Here is an 8,047-nt window from a genome sequence, read left to right as displayed (position 1 = left end):
TGAAAGTGGCTGGAGCCACTGAGTTTGAAAGCCTAAAGTGAGAATTATAATTTTTGCTAAACTTTTTATTATATTTTTACGCTAGTATCTGTATGTGCGCGTGCATTTGACAACTATAAAAATATGTAAATTAATTTATTTGTTTGTGGACGCATCAAGCCAAGACGGTACGGAGTAGAATATTCTAATGGTTATCATAAACAAGGTAAAAATTCCGAATTATAACAGGCTAGGTATTCTTGTAAAATTTTTAGCTTGTTTTGTACGGGATATAAACATGTCTTTAAAGCAAGATGCTAGGTTAAGATTGTAGGCCTTTGAAATGCGAGTATGGAGAGAGCTGCAAAAGGTGAAGTGGACACAGAGGAAAACAAACGAGGAAGAGCTAGGAATGGTGGGGAAAGAGAGGAGATGGCTAAGAGAAATGCAAAGGTAGCACGAAAGAAGGATTCAGAGCGCTCCGCAATCTAATCGCGTTTGTCCAATGTATATGCAAAACCGCCTGCCCCCAGACGACATAAAAAAAGAAACTGCCTACGTATGTACGTATGCATATAATGCGAATTAAGTCCAGTGACATCTGTACGAACAAATTGGTTCTACGATGTTGGGTATAGCCGCTAGAATATAATCCTCCATCAGGTTACTTCAGTTTGCTGAAGATGGGAATCCCGTGGCCAAAATTCTTAGACGCATTTCTCCATTCGTTCATTCACCAACTTTTCGTTTCGTTCATTATATAATTACGGCTATTAGAATTTACTTTCGTTTTATTAATTTGACTGAGGACCTTGAGAGACTGAGGAGTAGATATAGTATTATCGCGAGAAGGGCTTTTTATTTCAATAACACCTCAATCGTTGAAGAACCCTTAAAATCCAATTTTTTCTGAATATATCCTACTAATTTGCAAATATATTTATAATTATGAAGGAGAATAGGTCCCATCCGCCACTTGCTAACGCACGTACTTCATACCCTGTAGGTACCTGGTTTCATTTAGGGGAAGGTAACCAAAATATGCAAAGTAACATTTGAAGTACAAGAAAATATTGAATGGGGTCATTCGTAACCTGGAATACAGAGTGACTGAATATATAGTTTTTTTGATATTTGACGGAAGAAGACGAAAGGGAAAGTAACACCTTTAATTGCATTTAAAATCCATTGAAGCTACTATTCTTTACGAACAGTGTTCCATAACGGTATCTGGGCTGTCACTAATCTACTCACTTAAACAACATGAGCAATTCATAGAATCAATAATACAGGACAAGGAATGAGCATAGTCGTCATTATCGTGAGTTAACATTTTTGTGATTTATCAACAGCAGACATTTAAAATATCCCGTTTACCGTTCTTTTCTTTGCCATTTTTTCATCCTTCTCCACACACACACATCTCGAAACCCTCTAATCTATTCTTATCTTGCCTCATCCTGCTTCAACGACCAAGTTTCCGAGCTGTACAAAACCACACTTCAAACCGGTTTCCATAAGCCTTTTCTTAACATCCTTACCTAACCATTTGGTCATCCATTCCCTCTTTTTTGTGAAAGATTCTTTGACTAAGTCAATACTTAAAATTATATCCCTACCACTGTGCCTGTAGGTCCTTATTATCTTGGTCCAAGATATTTCAAAGATACGCAAACTATTCTTTTTGCTCTAGTTTATGCCCTCCTATTTTAACGTTTACATGTATTTCTCCTTCTTGAAACCCTCAATCTTTGTTTTGCTTTGCTGAACCCCTTAGCTTTCTGGCTAACTAAAATTTGGTCATCCGAAAACATAGCCGCCCTTCTTAGCACGGGTGATAATGGGCATCCCGGTCGTACTCTTCCTATCACTAGCTATCTTGTCACTTCATCTCCACATGTACTTATGAAGTTAGGAGCATATACTGGTTACGGATAAGTAACCGTTCTCTCCAATGCATTTCTTTCTTCTGTAATACGTTCTTTAATTCTGCCCATTACATTCCATAACAAGCTTTCCGGAAATTTAAGAAATAAACAAATATATGTACATCCTGATTGCACTCTATACTCCTCCATTAGTGATCACTCTGCTACTATTGCATCACACGTGCCTCTCCCCTTCCTGAACCCAAACTTATCATTCCCAAGTAATCATTAGCTCTCCAATCCATCCATTGACCGTCTTCAGTGCCACTTTTTCTGCGTGTTAAAATAAGCTTATTATCCTATAGTTCTCATATATGGATGCCATTTCCTTTTAGGGATGGAACTAAAAATGATGTAACGAAATCTTCCGGCCAGATTCCTGCCTCATAAATGCTTAAATTAGCTCATAAAAACTATTTCTTCCGTGTTTTCCTCAGCCATTAAGTAGTTCAGCGGAAATTTTAATCCATCCCCACGACCTTATTTGATTTCGATTCGCTTAATGCCCTTTCCATCTCGCAAGCAAGCACGTCTGCTCCTAAAATATCCCCATTTACGTCATATTTTATTTCTATGTCTAGACATTCTGGCTTAATATTGTTTCAATATACTCGTAAAATATGAATGTATTAGTTCCATTTATTACGAATCTTTCCTGGTTCTGTTAATAATATTTTTATCGTATATTTTACAGTATGCACGGATAAAATGAATAATGGACCTAAAAAGGTATAATCTATAAAATTTACTTCGACTTCATCCTATCCCATTGCTGGATTTTTTATGGTCGAGTATTATCGCTAACTTTTGTTAAAGGTAAGAGCTCAAAAAAATAATTACTACGAAATATCCTTACCCTGTGAAAGCCTTGTCTATAATGTGATAATGTATGGGTATTGGTAAGATTTCAACATTAGGCCATATTTCTTTACTTTTCGTCATTCTTATTCTCAAAACCTTTTGAAATATTTATTAATACGTGATGAATAGTAAATATGCTTTTTAGCCAAGAAGGAAGTGGAACCTCGCGGTCAAATTAAATCCCAATTGAGTTTTCACGTACAATATCCTCCAGAGGAATGGGAAAGTAGCATAATTTAGGAAGATAGGCAAGCCTTAAAGATCACTTTAACTCTGTTGTTTGAAGAGAAAAAAAACAAGAGATCGAGAAAAAGTGTTGATGGAAAGTAGCGCAACATATTTATATGCATGGGAAATGCGACGATGAGGGCCAGCGGGTAAGGAATGAAATGGAAAAAGACTCAAGGGAATAGAATAGAGGAAACATTCATAACGAGGGAAAAACAAAAACGAAAATCATTTATTAAGGTATTTTCCATGTGTTCTGAGTCTGTGACTAGGTGCTGAAAGCGGAATGGATCGGAAGGAGGAAATTAAAGAGAAATGAGATTGCCTTACTGCTGAGAAGCGGAATTAAATTATGGAGCCAAGATTAGGGTGCAAGTGAAAGGGACCTGATTTAGAGATGGGAATAAAGCGTTAAAGATGAAGGATACATTGAGTTAAAGATGAAAGATACATCGTAGACACTAGCTGGACCTTTTACGTAGTATTTCAAAACAACTCTTACGAGATTTTTCATATAAATAGGTAAATTAGATGTGATCTTCCCCAAGACTACGCTCTCTGTCGAAACGAAAATCCCCGATCACAAGTACTCCACCTTGTTCTATAGGCCAAGTCGAAACATTAGTGCTAGAAAAATGAGTAAGGTACCGCATAAGGAGAGGATTAATGAGAGAATTTTTCAATCAATTATACGTATTGCTGTTGAATTATTTCCTAGTAAATTCTTAAAAAGATTTTTAACTTATTCATAGAGATCATTAGAAAACAAAAGTCCACCAGACGCAGAATCGATTTTCCTTCCTTGAAAGAATTAGTTTATTGGAAAATGATTATTGCGTAATGCAAAATAGGATAAGTTTAGCAAGGTGTTGAAGTTTAACTTATTATTTTCAATAGCTATACGTCGAGGACATGCAAGCCTATGTTTGGGGTTCTCATGCCATGATCTCAATAAAAGCCTTTCTTGAGTTTGCACAAGAGCATTTGAAAAAGAATAAACCTTACAAGCTCAGTCTTCACTTTGTAAAAGTGGCGTATATACCCATTAAATGAAAGAGAGAACGTACTCTTCCTCAGTAGGTATTTGGTTTGGTACAATGCGTCTCACCGTGATGCGGCAAAAGTACGTTCTCTCTTTCGTGTGATGGATTCGAACAAGAACTTAAAATGTCTTGAGCAAGACATTCAAAGAATATACTTTAAGAAATTTTCCATTTGACGCGGAAGGGATCACGCGAGATTTTACGGGATAAACAGCAAGTGAAAGTTGTAATGCACAGGATAATGCGGAAAATTAATTAAAAGAATGAAATAATATTATGGACTGTTCCTGGAATAATTAAGATTGTTTTTGGTCAGAATATCTTATCTAGTGAGCATGCGGAAAACAGCTTACATCTTACAAGGATTACTAACAATGCGAGTATATGCAGATGAAATCATCTTAAATTTGAAATACACGAAGAAGATATCACTTCGGAAATATATGGAAAAATTTAATGTGAAACGCCAATCAATTATGTATATCTCCATATATTATCTTTTATTTCAATCTTTAAATAAGAGGTAATCAATTGCTCAAAAAACTCGACCTTGGGTATGAAGGAATAAAGTATTCCCTGAGGTTTCTCTTTAACTTCATTGAATTTTCGTAATCTTTCATCTATCATCGACCCAAATGTTGTACGGATGATATCACTTAAGCTCTTTTCTGTGTTGATGGAAGATTTTATCTCATTAAATCGGAATGTATGGTTTATTAGTAAGCATATTAAACTTATTAATTAAGACATTGAAGCAACTTTCAATGCTAATTTTTCTTCCAATCAAACATTGATATAAATATACGAGCTCTCGTATACGAAAAACTAATAATTATTTTCTAATAAACATAAAGTATTGAAATATGTTTCAAACTGTATGCTACAGAGAGAAAACAAATATGGACCGAACAAGTTAAATAAAAATGGTCAATAGGCAATTTGAGTAGTTATGTAAAGTAATCCCAATGAGTTACCCACAGTATTAGGTAGAATTAACAACTATTGCACACCAAAATAAAACTTAACGGTTGATTAACTGATAAGGCGAATGAATGAAGCAATTCTTAAAATCGTAAGCACTCAGTGAGCAGACAAACTGTGGCGCCTCCTGTAGATACAATGGAGGACCATTTTGTCCACTTGTTGTGCTAGTTCACTCGCATAACATTGAGCTTACAAAATTTAGCAAAACCACGACCGACAGTTATAAACCTGAAGGTTGGTTTGATAGATGACGGTAGAACTCACCTAGTACTAAGATCAATGGCATATAAAATTTACAGAGCAAGGTAGAGTGGCCAGGCCCTTTCCCAGGAAGATCCAATACCCGAAAATTACACAGCTTAGGTGAAGCGGGGGGTGCCTAAAGACATTCCCTGGAATCGAACCCAGACCCTCCGAAAAAAATAAGGGAACAGTATTTCGTTTGTAATATTATTTTTTTCTATGCAAATAATTTGCATATGCTTCAACAAAAATGGTTCCATATTCCAATGAGCTAGTCTCCATGTAACCATTTAAAAATAGTTCCAGAAATGGCAGAATGTATTTCATCTAACAATTACTCATTTTGTGTTAGAAAATATTTGGTTATTTTATTACTCGTAAAGTTAATTTTATTTGGAAACTGTATCATCATATTTATGTATATACATATTTAAGCACAACACAAAATACACGGGGTTTAAAATAATTAAAAATAGTAAAAAAAGTTAAAATTTCAATTATGACGTTTTCATTTATTTACAAAACAAATGATAAAAAAATTTACGCCTAAAATTTGCGCTTGAAACTTTTCAAATCGAGTTCCCTCACGGTATCCGTTGCAACACATTATTTCACAAATGCTTTCCCTACCCACCGAATAGAAGTTGGGCTACACAGTGTGTAGATAGTAAAATGTGCCCTTAAACAGTTTCGCATGTGGTAACAGTTCTTTAGACAAAATATTTGTGGTGGTAAAATAGCAATAAACTGGTATAAGGCTCATAATTTATGCAAACTATATGAAACTGGTCCAGAAGTTTTCCTAAGAAAGACGGCTTTTTAAAAAACCGGTCCCTCGGGATCTTCCACGGTATCCAATTTTGTATTAAATAGCCATAAATTTAAAACTGAGGCCAGGAGATACACGGATAGGAAGATGTAACATTGCAGATCGAATCACATAAAAACGGAAAATGCGTATCGGAGAATGAGCGTCATGGAAATTATAAGAATGTTGCTGGAGATTTCAATGCCTTGCACGAATATTTGACCTTTTAACGCAGCCTCGACACGGAATGTAAATGCTTCAAAATGACATCAACCTCGCAGGTGCGGTTGCGTTTTTATATAACACTCGATGAAGACTGAAGATCAACAGTGAATGGCGGTATAAATGTCTATTTAGGATACGCGGTTCACCTTCAGGGATACTTTCAAGGTTAGGACGTAAATAAATTCAGAAGTTCGCTCCAATTCCTAACTAATAGATTCGTTTTCCACCTTTTGCCTCCACTTCTTGGTCATTTTCATTGTTTTTTTCCCTTTCATGGGAGTTATTTTTAAAATAATGAAGGGCTTCGGGAGACCTCGCTTCCACTTAATAGATGGGACCGATGTTTTTCCTTCGAACAGATCCAATTCAAGTGATTGATGAATTCAACAGCCTGTTCCCCTCTTCCATCCTGTTCCCCTTCGTTCATCCCAGATTCCAACTGGTCGCGGAATATGACGTACCTCCTTCCATCGCTTCTTTTTTTGTGCAGGAAGTGGCCTCCCGAAGGTTTGGACCGTTATAAAAATTAGCATAATCTAGATCACGATAGGAGTCCGCCTGCTCCTTTCAAAAATCCGTCACTCGAGTGTTTTTTTTTGTTTCTTCTCAATTTATTTCGAGGCAGAAGATAGAAATTTGTGGCGTGCGTTCTTCTACTGTTTCAATTTTACTATCACCACTCAAGACGGCTCGTGGTCAGAAAGTTGAGACTTTTTGGGGAAGGCTAATATTCCGAATTGATTTCAATACAATCGATGCGGTCTAGAGGGCGGAAGTTATTTGGTGATATTGCATTGTGCGGAAATGTATTTCGTCATAGGTGTTCACTTAAACACTCCGAGAGAACCATCCACAATTTTTTTTTTATTTACAGATGACGCATACGTCTTTTTTGGAACATAAAATTCAAGTTAAATTCACAGAAACTGTAGGAGATGCCGTGACAGTATCTTTTAACGCAGTCATCCGCTAATGCCACAATTTAAAATCGTAAAATCATTCTCATTGACCGGGATCCCACTCAAAGCGAATGATTTTTACATTTTGAAATTGTTGCATTGTAATGCGGGCTATTTACAGGTACGTATCAAAAAAATGTTACTTAGAATTAACTAAAGATACTAATCTTTGGGAAAAAGACTTACTGGGAGACATCCACAAATGGCAGAAAAAGTGGATGCAAGAAATGCCGAAAGTCAGTAGGGATTTGAAGTCCTTGATAGAAAAGAGAATATTAAATAGGTAGCCAGGAAGACAATTGTCTTATAGAAGATAAGGAACATCCAAAACCTACCTTTAAAGACGAGAATATTTTCAATGGGAATTAATAGGTTAAAGTGCGCGTTATGAAAGGAAAAACATTCATTCTTCAGCAGTAATTCACATCAGAAGAACGTGCAATGTTTTGGGTAAATCTGCTTTAATGACCTTGGATAAACGACAGCTGGAAGAGTGCATTAAATGCTACCCGGTAAAGTCACTCGCGTTGGAATAATTTGATTTAGAGGCACGGTACTACATATTGGCGTTTCATTAAGGGAGCATTTGGTGCGTTATGTGATGGTCCACACAGAGGCATCCTGGTATTATGGAATAAAGATTACATCCATCTCACGGGCTCGTGCATTAACCTAGGATACTATATGGCAAAACGTGGTTTGAATGAAATTGTATGCCTGACCTGATTCACATGATAGATCAACACGTCCTTCCTCCTCTTGGAGTTCAATGACAGACGTTTCGCTCCG

The sequence above is a fragment of the Hetaerina americana genome, unplaced genomic scaffold (genome assembly GCF_022747635.1).
Source record: "Hetaerina americana unplaced genomic scaffold, ioHetAmer1.1.p SCAF_3, whole genome shotgun sequence".
NCBI lineage: Eukaryota > Metazoa > Arthropoda > Insecta > Odonata > Calopterygidae > Hetaerina > Hetaerina americana.
This window is presented reverse-complemented; position numbering follows the sequence as displayed.